This window comes from Phasianus colchicus, chromosome 14, assembly GCF_987193195.1.
Source record: "Phasianus colchicus chromosome 14, bPhaCol1.hap1.1, whole genome shotgun sequence".
Taxonomy (NCBI): Eukaryota; Metazoa; Chordata; class Aves; order Galliformes; family Phasianidae; genus Phasianus; species Phasianus colchicus.
The window spans coordinates 7,635,978-7,662,986 of record NC_143449.1 but is presented as its reverse complement, the minus strand read 5'-3'; the positions used below and the strand labels follow the sequence as shown (position 1 = coordinate 7,662,986).

The 27,009-nt window shown below is 39.7% G+C and overlaps 1 long non-coding RNA gene across 2 annotated transcripts in view; it reads right to left on the bottom strand.

Annotated features, from left to right (window-relative positions):
• Positions 1–27,009, bottom strand: part of LOC149915989 (uncharacterized) — a 69,158-nt gene that overhangs the window by 11,886 nt on the left and 30,263 nt on the right. The gene's annotated exons all lie outside the window — the stretch shown is intronic.

Here is a 27,009-nt window from a genome sequence, read left to right as displayed (position 1 = left end):
CAAAAGGATTTAGGAAAAAAACATAGCCTTTATCACTAAAAGCAGTAAAATGCAAGAAGATGTATTAGGACTACTAACTGTCACTCAGTCAAATCTAGATCTATATTGTAATAATAAAGCACATTATTAATGAATTTCAGAACATGGTGCAGATGATAGGCCACAATATAACCCAGAGACACAGGATCTCTTCCCCCACTGATCATGGAACTGTCCTGGATTTTGAGTGTCTGCTGTTGTTGGCTTCCTGTTCTGAGATTAGCCAAATAATGGGTTACAATCATTACAGACTTCCATAGATATGGTCAGAAAAGCGTGTCAGTCAAACATCAGAAGATGATATTTACAACTACCCCATGCATAAAGAAAGTATGGCAATAATTAGGCAACTAGTGATGGAATTAAGAAGTCACAGTTTTGAGCCATCTCAAGCTCCAGGCACAATACATACCTGAGAATTCAGACAATTTTCGACCCAGCCGTCCTTAAAAGGCAACAGAAGACCATAAAGGCACAAAACGTAGGGCCCACAACCACAAATAAAATAGACTGAGTTACTAGAATAGAGAAGAAACAGCACACAAAAATAACATGAAAGGATTGCCAGCACTTGCAGTTCTTCAGGCTGGAGTGAGTTAAGTTTAAATCAAGCAACAAAGACTGTCACTTATACCATTTTAAAAGTTTTTTAGAAATATCAGGGACTTGTGCAGGGTTATTAATACCTTAATTACAAATGAAGATTTACAATAATTAATCTAACAGCAGCATGGAGAGCAACTTGGCATTCCTCAGTCTAAGAATAGTGATAAACAGCCATCACTCTATCGAAAATGGGAAACGGAGCTTAAGGAATATTAGAGATTTTGGTTACCTTTGAGAACATTTGGAAACAAGCAAACAACTTTACTCAGCTAATATATACAGTATAATAATAAATAACAAATATAGCATGTTTGTCCTGAGAAGGCCATCTCCCCTGCTTGCTCTCATGTGATAACCAATCTACGATTTTTACTCCTCACAGTGTTTTATTCTCCTAAGGAAAAGTCTGTAAATCTCATTGAGCCAGAGTCTCCCAGCGCTCCTCAGTACAAATAAAAGTACATTTTAAGAACCTTACCACTGAAGTTTGTTTCTCTTAGGAGACCCAGGTAACTGTAAATCAAATACATAAGATATAGTATATTTTATGTTAAAGCAGAAATGGAACAGAAAACTTTCCTGCTGTCAGAAATGCTCTTTTTAATCATTAGTACTTTGGCAAGAAAACATATGTTCACATACACACAAGCTTAAAGTGTCTCTGAAAGTCTGATCTCTTGTACTTCAGACCAAATAAAAAACAAAGAGCATGCCAAATTCTGACCAGAATCTGCAGCAATGTTAAGTTGATCTGTAGTGTTGAAAGACCATAGCTGTTTAAGACACATAATTTACAAGGCAGTGAAATAAACTTAGGGTAAACAGGCAACTATGCTTTGGCAAAGAAGCGACTAACATGGTTTAGAAACATGACTACTGTTTTCTGCTCACAAGACCAAGGAGACAACAACAGCATCTGGAAGGCAACAGTACTTCTAACAGGAGGATGACAGATCTGTCAGAGGAGAGTAACAGAGGCCGTAAGTGAGCAGGAAGGAAGACAAAGGTAGACTGGAGGAACGTTCTTCTGTTAGTAAAAGTCATCTAAGCCTCTCTGTCACTGAAGACTGAATATTCCTACTGTACCTGTGGAATAAAGCACATAAAACACAAAGGGAACATGGGGATATCTGACGCTTGACAAAAATAGGAAGAACATCTGGGAATGTTGCAGTTCAGTCAGGACATACATTACTGATCTACGCACATGTTGTTTTGAACCGACTACACCAGCAATGCCTGTCGATTTTTAGTAGCAAAGAGGCAGAATATCAGATCAATCTCCAATTTATTTATTTATCTATTTTAAGTTCTTCATATATGATTACGCTCAGAAGTGGAAAAATCCCCATAAAGATACAAAATGAACTAGAGAAATGAAGGAGGAGGCATAATCGTGAACTCCCTTCTGCTGAATTGATGATGTCTGGGAAAAATACAGCAGAGACACTTGAGTGCAGTGACATACTACACTTCCTGAAACATCTGCCATTATGAAAGCCTTGAAGGTGACTTTGAAACAGTCCTCCAGATATGTATTGGAGATTTCAGTGCTTAAGAGCACCCACAGGTGGCTGAGGATTTCCACTAAGAGAACAAAATTGTTTGGCATTAAATATGCATGCTTCCTATAGCATCTGTGCTACACGGTCCATTTCCATGTATTTGAGACCCAAGGCAGAGTGCTGGTTTCTCACTTCATTAAACATTAATCATGATGAAAAATCAAATCAGAAAATGTTTTGAAATATAGGGCACATTCCTTCTTGTGGAAAATGTGGTTAGACTTCGTAATAGCTTAAATATACACATTTTATCAAAGTAACCAGGAAAACAGCAGAAGAAAGTCAAACTATGTTTTAAGTTCGTTTCTTCCTCATGAAATGCCAAGAGTCACAGATGATTACTGCTTCTCACTAGCTTTCTTATTTGGAGGTTGCTATTAACAACAGACAGTTTAATCAAGACCAAGATATGTTTTTCTAACTTTAAGAACCAACAAAAAAAAAAAAAACCACTGAAATGTAGTTCACCTATGTAGTACTGTAAGAAATGAAACACAAGAGATTTCCAAGTGGTTTACTGAATCAATCAAACATCAAAAAGGCATTCACCAGCATAATTTTACAGACTGATAACAACAAAAACTGCTGTGCAACAAATTTTAGGTTGAAGAGGATCAGCTTGTATTTGTTGTTAACATTCTGAATGGAGAATATACATCATAATCCATGTAGTTAAGTATAAACCACCCTTTTTATTTATTTCCATTTGTCTTTCTATAACCGTCAAAGAATGCAACAGCAACATTCTACATTGATACCCTCCATTTTAGCCATAGGAAATCAATATATTTCTGCCTTTCACATAAATTTGCAAATTTGCATCTAAAAGAAAACCTACAGATAGGTCTAGAACAAATGAAGAAAAGCTCTGATTTTTTCATGAAAGATGTAAGTAACAAACCAGATGTATATTTCATTAAAGGCGGACTCAACACTATCTATAGGGGGGAGACACAGATGCTTTTAGGAGGACTAAAGCAGACACGAAGCTAGGCTAAGCACACATTTTAGTAAAAAAGGATCAGTTACTGAAGCAGGGCCACAGAAAACAGCAATAAATATCTTAGACAATCACATCCTAAAAAACACTCAAACCTCTCTGGATCACTGGATTTTATCTTCAAATTGTTTACAGCAGTATAAAGCATGAGTCTGTATGAAAACACTGATTAAAAGCAGATAAAATGAGCTACTTGTTATACATGATAGTGTTTAGTTTGCTTTTCACTGAGCCTAATTGCTTTGTATCTACCCAAAACAACCATGTTTCTATCAGAAACGGAAACTCTCCGTATTTTTCCCATAGAATCAAGTGCTATTATAAGTAGCCCCATGAGCAGTAGCAGGATACCACTAGTTCTACCCTACCGTAAAGAGGATTTTCCACATTTCCACACATTACCCTGATTCAAGAAAAAATAAAAATCCTGAAGATTCTTCAGGACTCCACTGTCTCATGGGGAAATTGAAACCATCATGACAGCTTTGGATGGGATATTCATCTGGCTCAACTGCACGTAGACCGCACATCCGTCCAGATGTACAGAGCAATCATGAAAAACTGAAGATACGCCCGAACACGTACACTAGCAATGAATGGGCCCAGAAGGATTTGATGAATGAAAAATACTCATATTGTGAACTTACATTTGATTTCCACTGTTTGGGGAATAAGGCTGACCTTTTGGTTACCATGCAACCTAGGAAAATGGGAACCGAGCAAGCGTGTGTCACCCCAAAGAAGGGCTTGAGTCAGCTATTGCTCAGCATCTTATGGGCTGTCTGCTGCCTGCTGCCTGGAAACGTGTCCTGATTTAAGACAGTGTTCCTGCCAAGACATAAAATGAAGTCTGAACTATTCCTTCCTGAAAATAGGATTAAGGAACTTGAAAAGAAAGGAAACTTATCTTGGTATACCACACACACACAAAAAAACCAACAAAAAACAAAACAACAACAAAGACAAAACAAAACAAACACAGCTAAACACCAGAAGTAATACTTGTGCTAAGAGAGACAAATGAACCACAAGTGCGAAGGGCCTCCAGGGATTGAGAATTCTCCAGGAGTTTATCCTAGGGACAGATAACCAAATTCCAAATTCAATAATCAGAACCTGTTATAAATCAGAGATGGCAACCGGTTTTCATAAAATAGTCAAAATGAAAATCTGAGGCATTTCTTCTTTCACAAAAGCTGCTTATTCTAGATGCAGGAGAACAGTTTAGACAGAAATGCATGGTCCACAAATGCCACAAACTCCTGCACACTGTGCTGTCTCTCTATATTATTATTAAGTAATAATACTTATTTTTAGTAAGTAATAGTAGTAATACTTTTAAAGAAAAAAAAAAATTTTTCTTCTTTGAAGAACAACAACTTAAGCGTAAACCTTGGATCATCAAGGTTATTGTGACTTTTTCCTGAATCAGTTTCTACAGGTAAATAAGCTAATATGCTTAAAAATAAAGGTTGCTAAGAGAAAGGGAGAGAAGAGAAGGAAGTTCTTTTGAAATAAAAACTTTGTTATCACTGATAACTGATCTATAGAGCAAGCTTCACATACAAAGTGCTAATCACTATGCATATCACGGGAAACTTGCCAGAATTTTCAGTACATCTCTACGATGAAGAGTACTCTATCAGAATCGTAAAAGGAGTGTTGCCTTCCAGTCTCATTTCTTTTAAATAATGCGTGAAAGGCCTAGAAACTGAAACTGTGCCAAAAAAAGTGTCACCAGTGTTTTTCTTTCCCCAGCACGTACAATTACTCCTGCTTCCCTCATGGGAACTGCGACTGTTTAATCTGGAGAAGAGGAGGCTCGGGGGAGACCTCATACATCTCTATAACTCCTTGAAAGGAGGTCGTGGCAAGCTGGGATTGGCCTCTTGTGATAAGACCAGAGGGAATGGCCTCCAGTTGGGTTCAGTACAGGTTGGACGTTAGGAAAAATTTATTCTCTGAAAAGAGTGGTCAAGAACTGGGACAGGCTGCCGAGGGAGGTGACTGAATCACCACCCTTGGAAGTATTCAAGAAACGTTTGGATGTTGCACTATGGGACGTGGTTTAGTGGGGAGATATTGGTAGCAGGTGGACTGGGTGATCTTGGAGGTCTGTTCCAACCTTGGTGACACTGAGGTCCTATATTTAATAATTATTTCTGCATTAACATATGGAAAATCTCATATGGAAAATAATTTAATGGTTAATAATTAAAGATTAATTTTAAAATGATTTTAAGGTGTTTCCAAAGTATCGCAACTCTTGTGGGATCTCCTTCCCTCTTTTTTTTTTTTTTTTTTTTTGTAGTGAAAACCATCAGTGCCAAAATGTAACCTAACACAAAAAATCAGCTGCAATACCAAGGTAGCCCATTCTCCTCAAATATGAAAGCATAGGTCAGTATTAAAAATTTTTATTAATAGTTCTAATTTTTGGCAGCTCCTTCACTTCAAAAGCAATTTCTTTTGCAAATGAATATTCAAAACTCTGTAGGAGAGAGAATCTTCAATACTCACTGTCAACTTTTTACCAGTTCAGCTGAATTTCAGCATTTGAGGAGTATATTATTTTTAAACTTCTGATATCCTCAAATGGGAGAACAGAATGTTTGCCAAAAGCCTCTAAATAGTACAAACATTTGTGCACTTTTACAAGGCAGGTAAAGACCTAAATTATGATGCTAATTAATTTTATATTTCCTTTGGCTACCCAAAGAAACCTGGAGCTGTTCAGCATTCATTGGATGATGATGTTTTTTGCCAAGCATTCAGGTATGCTATTAACAGAACAAGCCAAAAGAGCTGAAGTCATGCTTTCTATAATAACTATGGAGAAAAAAGATAGTCATATACAAGGCAAACATATGCAAAAGCAAGCACATACATAAAGTAGAAAGAGAGAAAGGGGTGCCAAAATACCTGAGACATTTAAAAACGCGTAAAAAGTTTAAATTAACATTTATCCAGAACTAAGACAACAAAGACAGAACTACAATTCAGTGACAGGAAGTACTAATCTACTCCACCAAGAAATACATTTAAGAGAAATTGTGGACAAAACACGAACCAGATAATCTTGCAAAAGATGTAAGGCATGGTTTGTGGTACGCACACAGTGTCCAAATAGGTCACATAAGAGACAGATTTTTGTAACTGAGCATGGGACAATAAAACAAACTTTCCCATTCACCTACGTTATGTAGATGTGACAACATGGAGAGAAAACAGACAGATGCTACAATATTAAATAGAATATTTTTTCCTTTCAAATAGACTTAGTCTGCTTTTTACCTGCACAGTTGTTTGTTTTGTTCTTAAGATTTACATTCATACAAATGCAAAAGATATTGAAATTCTAATTGCAATACACAAGTACTCACTTCCCTCTGCACTAATGAACCAAAGCAACTGCTTCTCACCCGATTCTCAGCACACAAATGAAACTAATTTCCCTTTCAGCCACTGATACAAGTTAGTCTGCTCAGTTAATATTAAATTGGGTAGCATTTACTGATCAGCAAGTTATCAAATATCAGACTACTGTTAGTTCTCTACCAAGAGACATAGAACACCACTCCTCGTTTGTTTATGTACCTTTTTTAAAATCATAAGAGGATACTCCAACGCACACATTTCAATGCAATTGTTTCTGGAGAGCAGAAAAAGGCATGTATGTACTGTCATTCAAAGGGATTACAGAAACTCAGGTCAATGCTCTGACACTTGCTAGTTTTTCTCCTATTTATTCTGTTCCAGCCTTTGAGCCGGAATTTTTTTCTTCAGAATAGTAACAAAGTCTTCAAATATGCTTAGTAAATCAATAAAAATAATCTTTTTATAGTGTTTCTTTTAGTTAGACTATATCAGGTCCCTCCTCGTTTCACTTCATTTTAACCTCTACTTTCCACCCAACTCCCACTCAGGTTTGTCATTGGGATGGCCTAAATCCATTTGCCTCTTACTTTATGTGAAGAATGTTTATGACCAAAATAATACATGATAGATGTACTGTCCTCTGTAGAGTTTTACCTCTTCACTTCTGGAGACACACCTGCTGCACAAAGAACTTATTAAGTTGCTTTCTTAACATTACTGAAATGAAGCAAATGCTCTTTAGAAGAAGTGGAATCAGATATTGATATTCAGCCAAGAACCATTACATCTGAGCATATTCAAAATAACAAATCTTTATTTTACAGCCCTAGCTCTCCTGTCAGAAATCTGATCAAGAAATGCAGTCAAGTTTTCCACTCGTCACAGAAGACTTACTTGTTATATGAGTGTTTCATATGACTATGCTAGCTAAAAAAATTGTGCTCTGCTGTACTACAGACATACAACTACCTAAAGATCAGCTATGTAGATCTGTTACCTATAAATACATACCTTTACTATAAGTATTCCCAATCTTTCCATCCTAACTCATTCCCAAAACTGTTCTTACAGAGTCATTGCTCTATTCCCATCTCATTACTGGTGAATCTAATCTTGACATCAGCATACTACCACTTTATTGAGCATCCCCAGTCGAATGGTGGAAGAACTACCACAGGAACCTGCACAGAAACGTGCTAAAGTGGAGTTTTTACTTTGTTCAGCAATTGAGGAAATCCTTACATATACACATATCCAGGTAGCCGAATTATTCATAGAATGGTTTAGGTTGGAAGGGACCTTAAAGATCATCTAGTTCCAACCCTTTTGCCGTGGGGAGGGTTGCCAAGCTGCCCAGGATCCCACCCAACTGTGCCTTGGATGTCTCTAGTAATAGAGTATCCACAACCTCTCTGGGCAGCATGTTCCAACGCCTCACCACCCACTGAGTAAAAAATGTCTTCCTAGCACCTAACCTAAATCTACCCTCTTATAGTTTAATGCCATTCCCCCTTGTCCTAACACTATCAGACCATATAAAAAATCAGGCCCTCTCCTACCTTTAAGCTTCCTTCAAGAACTGGAAAGCAGCAATGAGGTCTCTTCAGAGCTTTCTCTTCTACACTCTGAACACCCCCAGCTCCCTTAGTCTTCCTTCATAAGAGAGGTGCTGCAGCTCTCTGAGCATCCTCGTTGCCCTGCTCTGGACCCACTCCAACAACTTCACATCTTACCTGTGCTGGGGGCCCCAGACCAGGATGCAGTACTGCAGATGGAGCCTCACAAGGGCAGAGCGGGACAATCCCCTCCCTCTCCCTGCTGCCACCCCTCTGTTGATGTAGCCCAGGATGCTATTGGCCTTCTGGGCTGTGAGTGCACACAGCTTGCTCATGTCCCACTTTTCATCAGGCACAATCTGCCCTTGGTGAAGCCGTGCTCTACATGCTGCATGTGTTTTAACATCTCTTCCAGGAGGATTTACTCCACGATCTTCCCAGGCACAGAGGTGAGGCTCATCCACTTGGAGTTTCCCAGGTCCTTCTTTCTCCCTTGCTTGAATATGGGAGTACTGTTTCCATTTTTCCAGTCTCTGGGAACTTTGCCTGACAACCACAATACTTCAATGATGGAGAGCAGCCAGCTTCTTCAGAACTGTGGGATGCCTCTCATCTGGCTCCATGGACTTGCACACATTCAACCTTATGAGGTGGTCTTGGATTTGCTCTGCTCTTACACAGAGAGGGATTTTGGTCCCGCAACCCCTGCTTAAAAGTTCAGGGGCACAAGAGGCATGAGAAGCCTGACTAGCCATGGCGAACAAGGTAAAGAACTTGTTAAGTATCTAAGAACTCTTTAAGTACCTATAGTTCATAAATCAGCAACTAGCAATCCTTACAGTGTTTTGAAGATATAAAAAATCCACCTCATCACTTAATTCTTTTTAAGAAGGTGAAAGTCTTAAGTTATGTTCTTTAAATCAGATTTTAATAGCTTGACCCAATCACCTTTGCAGCACATTTTCATAAATCTCTCTGCTACTTCCTTCAAGAAAAAGAAACAAAAGATTTCAAGCACCTTGTTGCAACCTACTCTTCAATACTTTAGTTTCAGAGTTGTTGGCCTCTGCCAAACATCCTGAATCACTGCTTTTAAACTGAGTTGATCCATATATCATTGAAACAGTCTTAAGCTGTTATAATTCCACACGGCTCAAATAATTACTTCCAATTTTGATAGCACACAGGTTCAACTATCCCCATCTCCAAATTTTATGAACAAGAAGTGTCTCTTAATTGCTAAGAGCCTGGATGGAGGAATGACATTCCATCTGGTACACCGTGCATACCCTGCCTCTGTTTAAGACGTAAGTGTGGAAGTTCCAAACTTCAAACAAGTGCGCCAGTATTAACAAGATGCAATCCAACTACACATGTTCAGAGACATGAATAACCATCTGAGGCAAATGGCCTTGAAGTTACATGCTTACGGGAAAAAGTTAAGTTGTATATTAAAACATTCAACCTCCTGTTTATGGTCCCTGAAGAAATGGATATAAACGTGCAAGTGCACAGAACGTTTGCATCGTTCTTCTGCCCGTGATCTGTTACACTGCAGCACAAGTCTGGGCTTCAGGCAACTCTGTTCTTATGCCAAAATTGTATGGAATGCGCAAAAAGGTCAAGTCTAGGAATTTATATGTTTCACAGTTATTTTGGAATTACGGGAAAGAACTTGGCTACTCTAGGCATTGCACAGGTGTAGCTAGCAGAGAGCATTCTATGGGTCAGACTTTTTCAATCAAAATTCCACTTTATCAGGAGCAGTGACTGTCCATGTGATTATTAGAACAGAAAAAAATAGCTCAATCTGGGGAGATAAACTAAAGGATCAACTCCCATACCTTTTTCTGTACCATATTCCTATCAGTAAATGTAGACCTAATGCGAGAGGATTGTTTTCTAAAAGAGAAAATTCATGATAAAATATTTATTCTATATTAAAAAAAAAAACAAACCTGTCACTTTGTAAGACTATTACTCTAAGTTTTCTTTTGTTTATATTTTTCAGTGGAACAAAAAGAGTCAAGAAATTGTCACAGCAAGCATCATTTGAACTCTTAACTGTATAATGAGTAAAATATTTTAGAACTTAAATTGAAGAGCTGACTTACTGGCTATTCTATCCATTAGCAAACCTGAACTCTTAAACTTTTGAAACATGCACTGTTATTATTGCAAACTGTATCCTCTAACTGCAGCAGTGCATCCATGAACAATTAAAATAATCAGTGAGTTTGAATTTTTAAAAAATCATGAATCTAACGCTGTAGGTGGCACTTCTACCCCTCAAAGTGTCCAAAGCCAGGTTGGATGGGACTAGATGGTCACTGAGATCCCTTCTAACACAAACAATTCTATGATTCTCTGCTACGAGGAATTATCAAGTAAATGCTGAGACTGTGGTTGGTAGGCACTAAGTACAAGAGAAACCAGCTCAGCACAGCTGCTGACACTTCTTTAAGCAAATGAGACTAGCAGCAGTTTAAAAATGCTGAGGCTGCTAGATCAACAGAAGTCAGTTGAAAACAATCTCGTTTTAAAGAAGGGCACTTAATTTCACCTGAAATTTAAATGAGCTTGAAGAGTCATGACTTCTATTGCTAATGAGGTAGAAGATGCGATGACTCAGACCAAGGCACTTAAGCAGAAGCCTGTACACTAATGTGTACATTACATAGGGACTACATATCAAGACTCATGCAGCATAACAACAGCTGTTCTGTAAATGCAAGACTAGACAAGAAAGGGGCAAGAACAGAAGGAGGAGGGAAGGCACAGCAAGGAGTGGAATGGATGACATTTAATGAAGGAAATGTGGTGAGAAGTCAGGAGAAAAAAAGAAAAGGAAGAAAAAACAAGCATTAGGCTGTTTTGTCAGCAACACAGCACTGTTAACTTCTACTCTCAACACTTTATCTGTGGAAAAACTTCAAGTTCTTACTGTTTCCTGTGAATTAAGTACAACAGAATGCTATAGCATTCAATTAAAGAATGATTTTTTTCCTTTTGAAAAAAATAAATGCTTAAGAAATCCTTCAGGATTAGCATCAGCTCATGAAAAGAGCATCCTAACAACAGCTTTCCAAAGCAATGTTTCAGCTTTCTTTGCGGGCAAAGCAGGAGGTTTTCCACAACACAGCATGCTACTCAAGTAGTCCTCTGTCAGTGCGTGGAAAGTGGAATGTCTGGATACTGCAGCACTGGGTAATGCAATACAGATGATTTCACCTTTAGGTCTTCAGTTCAAAAAAAATTCAACCCAAAAAGTGTCATCACCTGATTGTTTTTATTATTTCTATTTAGAGTACAATGTTCTCCAGATCAAGAGTTTCTCTGTACTCCCTCTCTCCTTGTGCAAGGCACTGAGCAAGAAACAGACCTTCCCTACAGATCCCATACTGTAACCAGTCTGAAGACAGGAAGGAAAAAGAACACGGGAGACTGAACTGCATTGTTGAAATTTACTGAGTCAGACATAAAAACGATTCTGACTCCCAAGCTGATGACATTCTTACTTGTGCTTTATTCAGACTGTCACGAAAGCAATATTTCTTTTCACGTAGAAGATAATATGCACACATGTGCAGCAAGATCTGAGCTTCAGGATACATCATCCTTACAAACAAGTGCATATTTTCCTTCTATCCCCATGTGGAAGAGGGCCTCCCTACAGCAATGGGCTCAGTGTGCATAGCCTGTAGAGGTGATCAGCGTGCACAGGGAGCACATTCCAGATTCATAGAATCATAAAATCTGGATTCCCAGACATCTAGGCTGGACTGAGTCACCACTTTGAGTATCTGGGAAACCTAAGCAGAAGTAAAAACAACAAAGCTCACTTCTACCTTCACAAAGTAACCATGTCCAAAATATAAAACATCTTCCTTAACATTGATTAAAAGGAACATTCTTCCACTCTGCTCTATGAGAACCCCCTATGATTATAATTGCACATGATACCAGAAAAGAATTATTTGCATTCATTCTCTTCTGACACCACAAGTGGCCTTACCAGGCAAGGCTGCAGGGTGTGCAGGAATCCTGCTGAAGCTTAGGTCATCGTATCCCTTACGCACTTGCTATGGATGCTACATTTGACTGACCTAGATAACAACATCCTTTATCAGTAAATAATAATAAATGTATTACAATAAAATGAAACCCTCAAAGGTGAGGGGGCCCATCCAGAATAAAATATCAGCCCAAAGTACTGTAATGCTGTTATTTCTCCATGCACATCTCCATATTATCTCTCACCACTCTTCTGCAACAATAAACAGATATTCTCTTACTACAAGTCTATTTCCACTGTAAATCATTTCAGTCCTGACATCTTCACTGGGGGGAAAAATAACATGTGACCTTATCTAACTTAAATATGGTCTTAATTTTAACACACACACAAAAAAAAAGGTTTATGAAATTCAGGAGCTTAAGGAAACTGGGGGAATATAGGTCTGCCTCGGGGTGTAGCATATGGATTTAATTTCCCCTACATTTTCCACCAAATTCTAAGAACTTCAGTAATCTTTTATTATTGAGTGACACAAAATCTTAACTCAAAATCTTGCCCAGGAAAATCAAAGGTCTGAATGATGCACAGGGAAGGAGAAACTTGAAACAGCCAAACAACTGCAAAACCTTGCATAGTCTTGTTTTCTTCCCAACTTTGTTCAGGTAAGTTGCAGAACCATTTTTTTTTAAATGCTATTTTATTTGAATAGAAGAATATGTTTCTACTATGAAATATAAAGAACAATTTTGCTTTCAGTCATGCTGTTGAGGTGCATAATGAAGGTCAAGATGAACACCAGTCTAAAAATCAATCCTTTATGTGACCTTCTGATATTCACTTCAACAGAAAGGAAATCTTCCATCCTCAAGACCTTTCCACCTCTCTTTGCATAAAGTTTTCTCTCTCTTATTGTTGATCTTCTTCCAAATATCTTCATGTTAGCCAACAAAGCCCATTAGATGCCCATGCCTTCAAAAAGCAGGAAATCTTGACTTGAATTAGCACTAGTCCATATGCTAAGGATAAGATGGACACTGCTCCCACTAAGGTAAATTAGATAGACAATCTGATTACAGAATCACAGAATGGCCAGGGTTGGAAGGGACCTCAAGGATCATGAACCCCCCTGCCACATGCAGGGCCACCAACCTTCCCACCTAATGCTAGACCAGGCTGCCCAGGGCCCCATCCAATCTGGCCTTGAACACCTCCAGGGACGGGGCATCCACAACCTCCCTGGGCAGCCTGTTCCAGTACCTCACCACTCTCTCTGTAAAGAACTTCCCCCTGACGTCCAACCTAAATCTCCCTTCCCTCAACTTAAAACCATTTCCCCTCATTCTGCAGTTATCAACCCTTTCAAAGAGTTGATTCCCCTCCTGTTTGTAGGCTCCCTTTAGGTACCGAAAGGCTGCAATGAGGTCACCCCGCAGCCTTCTTTTCTCCAGGCTGAACAAGCCCAGCTCCCTCAGCCTCTCCTCATAGGGGAGGTGCTCCAGCCCCCTGATCATCTTTGTGGCCCTCCTCTGGACCCTCTCCAACAGCTCCCTGTCTTTTTTGTACAGGGGGCTCCAGACCTGGACACAGTTCTCCAGATGAGGCCTCACAAGAGCAGAGTAGAGGGGAACAATCACCTTTCTGTCCCTGCTGGCCACCCCTCTTTTGATGGAGCCCAGGATACCATTTGCCTTCCGAGCCGCAAGGGCACACTGCTGGCTCATATTAAGTTTTTCGTCTATCAAGACCCCCAGGTCCTTCTCCACAGGGCTGCTCTCAAGGACCGCTCCTTCCAGTCTGTATGGATGCCTGGGATTCCTCCGGCCCAAGTGCAAAACTCTGCACTTTGCCGTGTTGAACCTCATCAGGTTCACCCGGGCCCACCTTTCTAGCCTCTCGAGGTCCCTCTGAATGGCATCCCTTCCTTCAACTGTGTCGACTGCACCACTCAGCTTGGTGTCGTCAGCAAACTTGCTGAGGGTGCACTCGATTCCGCCATCGATGTCACTGATAAAGATGTTAAAGAGCACCGGTCCCAAGACAGACCCCTGGGGGACGCCACTCGTTACCAGCCTCCACCTGGACATAGAGCCATTGATGACCACCCTCTGTCTGCGGCCTTTCAACCAGTTTCTTATCCATCGAGTGGTTCACCCATCAAATCCACGTCCCTCCAGTTTGGAGATAAGGATGTGGTGGGGGACCATGTCAAAGGCCTTGCTCAAGTCCAGGTAAATGACATCGGTCGCCTTTCCCTTGTCCACCGATGCCATCACACCATCATAAAAAGCCACCAGATTGGTCAAGCATGACCTTCCTCTGGTGAAGCCGTGCTGGCTGTCACGGATCACACGCCCTTTCCTCAAGTGATCAAGCATGTCATCCAGGATGATCTGTTCCATGATCTTCCCAGGCACAGAGGTGAGACTCACCGCCTGTAGTTCCCGGGGTCCTCCTTGCTCCCTTTCTTGTAAATGGGAGTGACGTGACCCTTCCTCCAGTCATCCGGGACCTCACCTGACAGCCACAACTTCTCAAATATGATGGAGAGCGGCTCGGCAACCACCTCAGCCAGCTCCTTCAGAACCCTGGGATGCACACCATCCGGCCCCATAGACTTGTACACATTCAGTCTCATGAGGTGGTCTCGGACCTGCTCTGTCCTCACAGCGGGGGGGGATTTACCACCCCAGTCCCCACCCAGAGGTGTAGGGATGCAGGGCTCAGGGACGGGAGAAGTACTGGAATCCTGGCCGCCACTGAAGACCGAGGCAAAGAACTCATTCAGTACCTCGGCCTTCTCTTCGTCCGTTGAAGCCAGTTCTCCTTAGCATTACAGGAAGTCATTTAGCTGCTGTCAAGTTGTTTGGTTTTTTTTTTTTGGTTAATAATAGAGCAAGTTTTAGGCAGCACTTTAAAAGCATAATAAGGTTTACTTTGTAGGTCTACTGTACCTCACGTGTAGCACCTAGAAGAGACTGATAAGGAATTAAAAAGCTAGCGAGAGACCTAAGTGACCATCAGTCACAGGCAGAAGTAGCCACCAAAAACCAGGTGGAAATAGCCCTGTAGGGCTTGGTGGCACAATCCCAGCTGCTTCTTTCCTCTACCAATTTCTATGCTGTGGTCATAGTAAGACTGGAAATATCTCCCTGGGACAGTGCTACAAGTAACAGGTTGATCCTGCCTGAGGAAATAACCAACCTCACAGTTAATTTCATTTTTCTTCTTTCCAACGTTCTTTCTTACAATCCACATTTCCAGGAACTGTACTTAAAATCTTTAGGCACAAACAATATTCTCATACCCAAATCCAGCAAGGAAACTTCTCCCAGGAGCACAGCAGAAAGCTGGGAGGACTTGCTACAGAAGTGCAAGAGCACTGAGGCAGCCAAGACATCACAGATGTTACTCTCAAGAAAGCACTGCAAGAACATTTCTGAGCTACTGCAATTTCAATATTTTATTTTACGTAGCAGCTGTGTGCTGTGCATACAGAGGCACCATGTCCCCACTACCCCTCCTGTTCAGCCTGTGTCACCAGGTGGCACTTAGGGGCAACGTAAGAAACCACCCAAAGAGCTCAGTGACACCAAATATTCCTGTCTCCAAGTGATCCAGCTGTCAGCTTACAAGGTATTGCAAAAAAGAATTTAAAAAATCTATAGTACTCATTAAGACACACTTAAAGTGTATCTGTATAGAGATTAAAATACACCTTATTATTACTGATACCTGTTTATAAGCATTTTGTTTTGTCATCTGTTTTTTCATGATGTAAACATTGTTCTCCGTATTTCCAAGAGTACGCAGTGAAGACTGAAATAATTAATAAAAGAGATTCACTGCAAATTTTAAGATGAGATGCCTCAAAAAAAAATGTTTTTAAAATACTAAGAGATTATTCCCATACTCACTAAACATGCACATGTACTATCTGGAAATATAAATTCTTATAAAATGGCATTTGAGGTTTTGTTTTTTAATCTTTACAATATACAAACAAAATAAGAAGCACTGCAATGAAGGGCATCAGTACTCATTGATGGCTTGAAACAAGACAAAGATAATGCACTTTCCCTTCCTGCTAAGAAAGAAATGAAGGTGACATGTCCTGTTGTTATTCTAGTTCCATCAGCTGCCACAGAACCAACTCCGTTTCACAAATTGAACTACCTCAAAGAATGTGGTTTTCTACTGGTACGAAAAGCGATGAGATGTGGAGCTCCTCAACATCCCCACAGAAATTCTGTGCCATGTCAAAACCAAGACAGAGCATTTTTCTTACTGAAAGACATCTCTCCTTCAATTCACGATAGTAAAATCTCAGGTCAAAGAAATACAAAGCATAGTATCATAGAGGCTTACAAAAGAGTTCTTACACATCACTCTCCCCTGTACCCACCAAAAATCCCTAACAATGGAGGAAAGGCATCCTGCTGGACTGTGAGAGAGCCTGAAGCTACCAGATAGCCTATGAGGTAACCTCATTATCCAGTGCCTAATGCCAAAGGCAAAACAGGTGCAAGGATACTGAAGCAGGAGGAAAGCACAGCCTGTTAACAGAAACCTCCAATTTTAACAGCATTAAAATATTTCCAAATGTTCAGAGACAAAACTTCACAGTGCAGCAGACATTTCTTAATGGAAAAGTAGCAGAAGAATGTGAATTGCTGGAAAGATACAGCATGCTGAAGACAGAGTGTGCTTTCCCTCTTTTTGGTTCAAATTATTAACACTTGGACCTATGGGGCATGAGTTTCACTTTGCTTCCCACAGTGAGGAACATGAAATAACAGTAACTATCCTTTTGTATCACATTTGTAAGTTTTTCTTTTCAGAGGACTAGAACACCATTGACTTTTTCATAGACTCTGTAAATAAGAATGCTCAACAGGAGAGGTTGCATCAAAACTGCTGCCTGTCTCAGTCCACCTGCCCCATTTCCAGTGCAGATCAGATGGCAGTAACTACTGACCAGTAGCAAACCTGGTGCAGTTAGTGGAACTACCCAGCTGCAGTGTTGAAGTGAGGGTGACACCACTTCAAGCAATCAATACAATCAAAAGCTGGAGCTGTCATCTGGTCTGTGTGAAAAAGTAAAGACTAGGAGTTCCAGGAGTTTTGATTTTATAGCACTCCGATTCTCTATGATACATTTCTCAGATATTTAATGTCAACCTTTATCTAAATTCACCAAAATCTGATAAGAATTACTAGCACTTAAATACCTTTTCAAAGTCAATGCTGCCTAATTAATCTTTGTGCAGCATGAGATATCTGTACTCAGGATGCTGAGTCTCAGCCTTTCCAAGGCTCTTTCTCCAGCAGATCACAAGCTCCTGAATAGTTTCATTCATGCTGTTGGTTCTGCAGTCTGTGTCATCCCCATGCTCTGACCATCCACCTCATACTCAGTGAGCGCAGAGCAGGACAGATATTTCAGTATCTCTCTTAGGTAAAATAGTGTTTAATCATGCAGATTCCCAGATTAAATATTTAAGCTCTAGGGCCAGACACTAATAACCAGGCAAATGCTTCCTTACACAGGCATGTATACCATTTTCCAGTCTGGCTAGAGCTCTCCAACAATTCACAGCATTATTTTCTGTTACATTCATCTGGCAAGACTCCAGATAATTTAATTTGCTTGTTTCACCTGTCCCTCTTTCCTATAAGGACTCATACTGTGACGCCTATAATCCAGAACACAGAAGTCTAACATGTTATTTATTAGCCTTTTTTCAGGACTACGGTTTAGTGGTTTAAATGGAAAACTCAGAAAAACGAAACCTCATTCCTGACCTCAGCCTATCACTGTTCCCCACGGTTAAGCTACTTGGGCTTGTTTGCCAAAACAATTTAGAAGTGCATTTTGCACATTCTTTCCTTGCCTGTAAAAAAATGTGAAAAATATTTTGGTAAATCCATTACCTATTTATAAATACTTAAACTCACCGTGAAAAGAGTTGTGCTGGCATCAGGTGAATCTCTGTTGATTCCATTCTATTTAGTTCTGCCGGGGGGTTCTTACACAGTCATCTGTTAGACTTTTTTTCTTTGGAAATAAATCTTCTTTGATCTTCTGATTCCTGATTGTGGTGCTCTTCATGGAACTTTTTCCAGCAGGTATGTCTGCTATTACAGGCAGGCAGTACAATCTAATTTGCCATTTAACAGGAGCTAATCTTCCTCTGTCTTTTCCATCCTTCCACTGCCAAACTGCTTTGGCACAAACCCAGGTGTCACTGTTTCCATGCAGTCAACTTTACTGAAAAATCTTTTCTGAAGTTTCTGTCAAAACTTTGTTTGAAGATCATCTATGCACAATTCAGAATTGACCCATGTTTTTACTTCCAGATGCTATTCTATGTGCCAGCCTGTAAGAGTTATCACCTACCTATTCATGAACACTCTTCTCTTTCGATCCAATCTAGTCAAAGACGGATCCAGAATCGTGCCATCTATAGGAACATCTGAAGCAAAGTGGACATTGCCAATGACGTTAGCTTTTATTTCAGTGAGATTCAGAACAGCTCCTTCAGAAAGAGTAGAATCGTGAAATAAAAACAAGATCAAAAACCAGCACAGCTTTTGAGTGAAAAAAGAATAATCTTTGTACACCAAGCTTTCTCACGTGTACTTAATGCAATACCATCAACTCCTGTTATTCCTGCTGCACGAAGGATGGAAGGATTGCAATGGATTAGGTGATAACTCTCAAGGGCATCATTATAACACAGTACAGGCAAAACGTCCTAACAGCATGACAACACTTAGTGTTATTGACATTCTAGCAATCTGAGTGCTAAATAATGCTAGCTAAACTCAAACTGTTTGTAGCCTAACAAAGCACAGATGATGCACTGAAACTGCTGGCAGCAAGTCTTCCCTTCATATGTACACTTCTCTAATGTTCTCTTGAATGACTGTTGTGCTAAGTAGGTTCATACTACAAGTCTGACTTTTTCCTCTACAGAACAGCACATTTCTCCAACAGACACAAAAGTATAAATTGTATACATGCTGAAATATTGAGTTTGGCATGTCTTACATGAGACCACAGTGTCGAGATCTCAGTAGTTTTGTTAGACTGCAGTGATTTTTTTCTTCAGACTACCCTTCTGCAGGATATTCAACAATTTTCCCTCTTCTGATAAAAGATATGGACTGGTAACCACATGCAAGTTTTTCACTCATGTTTCATCATGATGATCACCAATTTAATAATGAAAACCCTGATTTACAGGGTTCATCTCATTCCAACATGGAAACTTGCGAATCTTAATGCTCAGTACAAACAAATTTACATCCTATTATGGTATAGTTACAGAGTAGGTAAGATAATTAAATGACATAAGGAAAATTTAGGAATTTTATGTCTCAGGATGCATACCAGACTCCCATGCTTGCTTAAGACAAATCTTAATATTAGCAGTTCAATGATCAACAGGATGAAACTATTCTTTTCTCCTTCCCTTCTATTTTCTCCACCATAGTAATTTCAGCATATACTTCCTTTAAGTTCTTGTTCCATCATCCTCTTTCCTTCCTTCTCCACACCAGCTTCCTATGCTCTCCAGCTCCCACCCACACTGCTTTCCCATTTGGCTGGCCAAGAGGCAGCAGGAGCAAAGCTTATACCTGCTGACCAGCTGGTAATGGTGAGCCAACTAGTTGGCAAGATGATCCCTCAGAATGAGTAACGTTTGAATTCTATGTATGTGCCTTTGGTAAGAACACTACTTCACACATCTTTTCTTTATTCAACCCCTCTTTTCCACAAAACATACAGACACTTAATTCCCTTGAAATTACAAGCTAAGAGAGAATGTGTAATATCACGCAGTCTAGAGACAGGGATGGAAGGACATAAGCTGCCTTCAGATACATCACAAGTCTACTGAAAACATCCAGGAGGAGTCCTGGATGAGTAGGATGAGAAGAAAGAGGAATGATATTTCATCACAAAATATTCAGATTAGACACATAGAAAATTATTTAGTGGATCCTGTTTAATTAATTACATTGCTGATAGAAGACTGGCACAGCATCACTACAGCTTTTAAGAACAGGTGAGCTGAAACCACTAGAAAGAAACCAGGTGTACCTTGGATCCACCTGCTCAGAACAGGTGGATAAAATGCCTTCAGAATTCATCCATCCTTGTTTGCCAAGGTTCAGTTTACACTAAGAGAAATGGACACACAGAAAGGCAGGATATAAAAATTCCATCAGAAACAGCATGAACACTTTTTCTAACAACCAAACAAGACAAAATGAATCTCTCTCTCTAGTGGAATATGAGTTATATAGAAACTGCTACAGAATACAAAGCTCACCACAGAGATTCTTAGGAGTCCAACATCTTTAGCTCTAATACCAAATCAAAATAGAAAAATGAAAGTCTGTAGGGAAGAAAACAAATTACAAATGGGTTTGTAAAAATCAGATTAGTTAATCTCTTGTACATTTTATTTAGAACTGTTCATCTTATTTCTTAACACTCTATCTTACTCTATGTCATTAAATACTCGGGTAGGGTTTTCTTTTGTTATTTTACTAGTTGTATGGTTTCTCTCCTCACTTGAGCAAAACTAGTAAATGGATCAGTTTCCCTTTAAGGGCCGGATGGCTCTGCCAGCTTAGCCAATATGGAATATTTCCAAAGAAGTTTCTTGCTCATCACAGCAAGGAACAGAATATTTAAAAACCCCAAACTTCAAAATCCCAGATGGTCTTGAAGTCATATTTAAATGAACTGCGTGAGTATACAGTCAGATCTGCCCAAGAAACCTTTATAACAGAGACTGAAAACCATAAATGTTCTCAGTTTATTAAAAACTGATTTGACACCAGCACAGACTATTTCAAACTTTTTCCTCACGTTGCAGAGCTAGACACACTTCTCAAAATATTTGCTTTCAATAAAGTGACAGCAGCTCCTCAAGTAGAGTTATGTAAGAGCCAGGTATTTGATTTTTTTGTTATATTTCATGTTATATTGTCTGTTGAATAAAATGCTTTAAAAACATTAACGTAATATAGAATTTCAGACTCTTAATCATTTTGACAGGTTTTTTGAAACTCTTCAGAGCAACATTTGAGTAAAAATCCCTTGCTATACACAGCCCTGAAAGTGGTTCAGAACTGGGGGGAAGGGGAGCGAAGGGCCACAAAGGTCTCCCTTCTAAAAACACATGCATTCATTAGAAGAGAAAAATGCCTGGAAATTTGGCACAAAGAAGAGTGTTTAAATGAAGCCTGCCTGAGGGGATAGCCCTGACTTGCACTCTTACCAACTGGATGGATATCATGTGACTGTTAACAAGTATTACGTACCATGTAAAAAAATCTCTGTGAGAAACCACACCATGCAACACTATATACAACTTCAGAGACAATACTTTCTGAAGGGGAAATGTTTCTAGATACTTTCATGGTCCTTACACAAATGCCTGCAGTCAAAAGTGACAACAAGCCCAAACCAAAACACCATATGTTGTGCTTTTAGGATGCCCATCAGAGGCGAATTTGGATCAGAACTTAACAAATAAGCAGAATTTCAGGTTAGCTTATTTAGAACAGTGATTATTTTATGTCTTAACTGCATTTTTTCAGTTTCTTCTTCCCAATGCGTGCTCCAACTTCTAGACCTATGTGCAAGTTTCTTCATCTTACATCATAGCTCTCTGAAGGGACTATTTAATCGCTTAAATGCCAGAGTCCACGTGCCAATTTATGTGCTCTCATCTGATAATCAAACCCACAGTTAAAACAGCAACAAACTCAATGTGCACTTGGTTTTCCAAACCACAATTATTCAAAAAATACTTCGGAACCAACACAAAGCAGCCTTCCTTAACACTACAGACAACTCTTATATTGGCTTCAAGCCTTCAGTATTCATTGTCCCCCATGGCACATGAGTAACTAATTTCATATATCTATAAATAAAATACATAAGCTTTCATACAAGGATATATTATAGTTCAAACACAGAGACAAACTTGTAGCTGTCAAATGGAAGTGTTTTATAACTTTTTGCTCTACATAATTCTCTTTTTGGAGAAGGTTTAAATGAAAAGCACCTCACGAGTCATTTTTCAGAATGTCGTATTTATAGAATGTTATAGAATAGCCTCAGTGTTTAAGATACGTTTTTATAAGTAAACACACTACAATAATGACAATCCCACTGTCAGATGGAGACAACTCCCTAACAAATTACCAACAAGTTACCATCCACCTTTGTCCATTTTTCTTTAAACGTATGATGGAAATGAATGCTCTGTATGAGCTGCTACCCCAGGAAAACTCAGTTCAGATTCAGCATCTGGAAGCTGATGAAGTATTGCTTTTGCCCATTTTCACAGCTGCAGCAGACTGCAAGAGAAGGGCGAGTGATTAACCCAGGGTCACTGAATGAGTCAGTGCAAGGGGATTACAATCATTAACACTCCTGGCTGTCAGTCCCAGCCCTTGTCCTCCTGCCACCACCTAGCCAGCCTATACCAGCCTTAGCACACACAAACGATGGACTGGATAAAGCCAGCCAGCCAAAGGGCAATTTTCACTGTACACAGTAATGTCAATCTACTCAGTCTTCATCTGTAAATACTCTTCAATTCCAGTACAGCCCTGCCAATACATCTCACTTTGGCCTGTCAAACGTTGGTACTCTCACCACGGGCCCCTGCTGAACAGAGACTGCCTGCTGAGCCAAACGGAGAAGTGGCTGTGGAACTAGATAATTAATTGGAAAATTCAACACCAACCTGCACCTGCATCCAACAGCTCACTGACACCACAGAAAGCAAAACGCAGCTCTGGTCAGAGCAATACAGATACAAACCATATACCTCAGAGCTGGGTTGCTTACATGAATATTAAACAGCACTCGGTCTCACAGTATTTTGAGAACAGTTATAATGATTATTAAACCATAAACAAAACCAATCATCACAAATCAGCACCAGTACTATAGTACATGCAAGACAAAACAGAAGTAAATGGCATATGAATATCATTTCCAATCAATACCTGACTGTAAATCTGCATGCTATATGATACAGCTAGACTGACAAATAAGACATTATGTAAGAGGTTGTTTCTCAATGCAGATTGCTACTGTCTCAAGCTAGACTTTCTGTAACCTTATTTTCTTAAGGTTGAAGTCATAAAAACAGCTCTGACTGCAGGACCCTTGGATCCACAACAGCTAGCTTTAATTCAGTTGGTCTCATCGTCCAGAAGAACAGGGCTGCAGGGACTTTGCTCACCTACATGGTGCACACATCACTCTACTCCAGATCCAGGGCTGCTGTTAAACACGACCCACAGACAGGGGCTTGTCTGGATGGGTTTATGTGCGATCACATGCAAGGCTCAAACATTTCAGTCCAAAGTCACATGGAGATGGTTCTTCTCATAACCCAGTTTTGTACTTTCAAGAGTCTGGACAGTCCTGGAACTGTCATCTTTTGTCAGATTTGTGAGCACTTTTCTGAAGAAAAGGCTCTCAAGCATCTGTGGCTCACCTGATGCTTTGTAATGTCATTAATCAATCACATCTGATATACTGGGCTTCCTCCATGAAAACTAGAATCAGTTTCCTTGCATTGATTCACTGCCAAGATCCTTCAACCAGCATCATAGGGTAGTGGCATTTGTCAAGAAACAGCACTGCGCAGGATACAGTTTTAACACCAAACTTATTCTGTTCCTCAGTCTGTAGCATGGGATCGTGTGCAAAGAACTGAAAACAGATGGGAAAGATATCTAACTCACGAAAGGATAACTCATTTATCCTACAACAGTGCTTAATTCATTTTCTTTTAAGTTTTCCTAAGGACATTTTGCAGGTACAGCTCAGAACAAAGTATACCTGCATAGACATGAGCATAAGAATTCCATGTTTTCTCTTCAATTATGAATGAAGATATTTTAAAAGTTATAATTACACACACTAGTGCCATGCAGCTATAGTTCCTTGGTTGTGACACTGGAATGAGGAAGAGAGAGAAAAACTGAAAAATATTTATATGGCCTCAGTGGATAACTTACAAGTTATATTATAGTTATGAGATAAGCTCAGTGCAAACGGAGAAGAAGAAACTAGTGAAAAGGAAAACAAAAGCAATTATCTTGAGCTTTCTACATGTAGACTGAACCTCCATTTCTCTCTGCCAAACAGCTGGACACCCTGGGGTGCCTATGTTTTCAGATATCACCACTCAGAATCTTGGTCTGGAATATGTAGCAAAGCAGAAGAGAGTCCCATGCACACCAGTAGAGCCAGCAAATTCAGCCATGGCTATCTGGTCACAGGTTGCTGTTTCTTTTCCTTTCATTCTCATGTGCACCATGTCTTTAAGGTGGAACTTCTGCAAGTGACAGATTCCAGATCTCGAATGAACCAACCCACACAGAAGCAAGCTTTCACAAAACAAAACAAAGTAGAAGTTATAGAATCATTCTTATCTACTAGAACATATACAACAAAGCTCTTAGTTCTTAAATTTAGTATTTGTATTTGGAAGGTCTGAAATCAACTGCTTAGATGCCGAGAAATACAGGTATAGATTCATAGCAAAAGAGTTTTACAGAGGTTAAAAAAAAAAAAAAGCAATTCCGACAAGTTGCACAAGAATTAGACGTTTCAGCTGCTTCCTTGTAGCAGTAAACCAACCAGCTGCCATGCAAGATACCCTGCTGCCAGTCACCCCAACCTCTGCTCAAGGGCGTATGGGGGCTGAGTCCTACTCAGTCATTATGGGGAGCACCTAGGGCAGGAGCAAACACCTTGCAGCTCTCTGCTGTAACTAATTTGGACATATGGAAGGAGGCAGTGATGCCTGTGTTCTTTTTGGCCTAGGAAATACCATCTGCAGCTGTGAAATTCACACGAGTACTGAGTTGGTAAAGAAAACAGATGGCAAACAGAAGCAAATGGTTAAAACGTTCCCTCCACTGCAACACATGTGAAATCCCTTATTCCAATGGGCTGCAATAAACCTACGAGTGTCAGTGCACATATAATGTGTTGAAGAATTTTTCTTCAGAAGGAAATAAATCTGATTTTTATCTAAGCAGGCAGTAAACACGGTCAAATATTTAACTGTTTCTGCAGCAAACTCCCTATTGTTTTTCAATTTTATTTTTAAAAATGCCAAAATCAATGTGCTGCATTGCTGCAGGCCTCAGGGATGTGAACAGAGGTGAAGAAGGTCCGTGATGAGCCCCAACTGTCAAATGCGGCAAGCAAACATTTATTGTGAAGTGCAAACTCTTGTGCCAGATTGAGGATCTTAGCTTCACCAACACTGGATTTATTGTACGTGGCTTATTTAAGTGATTTATATGGCTTACGCCACTTTTTCCTTTTTTTAACCTTGCCCTGATTATCAAAAAATCTTTTTGTAATTTACATTAATAGCTCTATGACACTGTGGAAAGTATTAAAAAAGACCTTCATACTCCTGGCACTTCCTACTGCACAGGACTGCATACAATCAGCGCTCTCTTGCACTGTTCCAAAAGGCTTGGCAAGAATTTGAGGTACACCCAAAACGTCATGAAAGACCCTGCACAGAATGCTCGGGAAAACTGGTCAGTGAATGTCCAGGTCAATAGTTTTCTTAGGCCCAAGGCCGCAGCACTCCTCTGCCAGTAAGTAAAAACATTACACACACAAGTCACTTCCATTATCTCAAGTCAGTGGGTTTTTTTAATAATAACACGTGTTATAGAAGTGTTATTTCCACAGTCAGTGGGTCCAACATTGGGGAATAGTTTCAAACCAAATAAGGTTGATATCAAAAAGAAGTTTGGTAAGAACAAGGCTTTTTCAGCACTTGTTGGTTGGTTTTTTTTTTGTTTGTTTGTTTGTTTTGTTTTGTTTTTTGCCTCAACAGCACAAGTATATCAAAGCACAGTGGAGAAAAGTGCCATGTAGTAATACAAAAATGAAAATCAGAAAAGCACAAGTTTTTGATCATAACTACTGCTCTGACCTCAGATAGAAGCTCTTCGATTTTTCTTATTTAAATTCTCTTATCCATAAAAAAGCACTCCAACCTCAGAGTAGTGACTGAAACAGTGACAAGTTCTATAAATGTAAAGAAGTTTATACTCCAAAATGAGCAGTGAACAAAAAATTTGAATAATTTTCCAGATTAGTGACCATTTAAATGTAAACATTTTATTTTTCTTCCACCTATTGTGCCTTCTTTGTGAACTTTGAGAAAAACTGAATCAAAACTAGATCTGTGCCAGCCCTGGGCACTAAGTATAGGTGCCAAAAGATAGAATAGAACCACAGAATCATCCATGTTGGAAAAGACCACTAAGATCATTTATTCCAGCTGCCAACTCATCCCTGCATGCTTACTAACCACATCACTCAGTGCCACATCGACCCTGTTTCTTGAACACCTCCAGGGATGGTGACTCTTCCACCTCTCTGGTCAGCGTGTTCAATGCATTACCACTCTTTCTGAGAATAAATTTTTCATAATATCCAACCTGAACCTCCTCCAGTGCAACATAAAGCCATTACCTTTTATTCTCTGTTTGTTATTAATGAAAGAGAATATAAATATTACAGCTGAAGTGAAACGCACCAAGATGTACTAAAGAGTACGCTGCTCCACAGGACAGTTGGTTATCTCCCATTTGATTCTGAAACTACCAAGAAGGCTTTCAGATAGCAGGACCAGCTTTCTAAAAATGACAAGCTAAGAACAGCCACTAGGAAGCATCTTTCTTCATCTTTCTTGATTTGAAGCCACTGGTCTCACACAGAAATGGACTATGGCTGGCTGCAGGGCTCATGCTGCAGGGCACCAG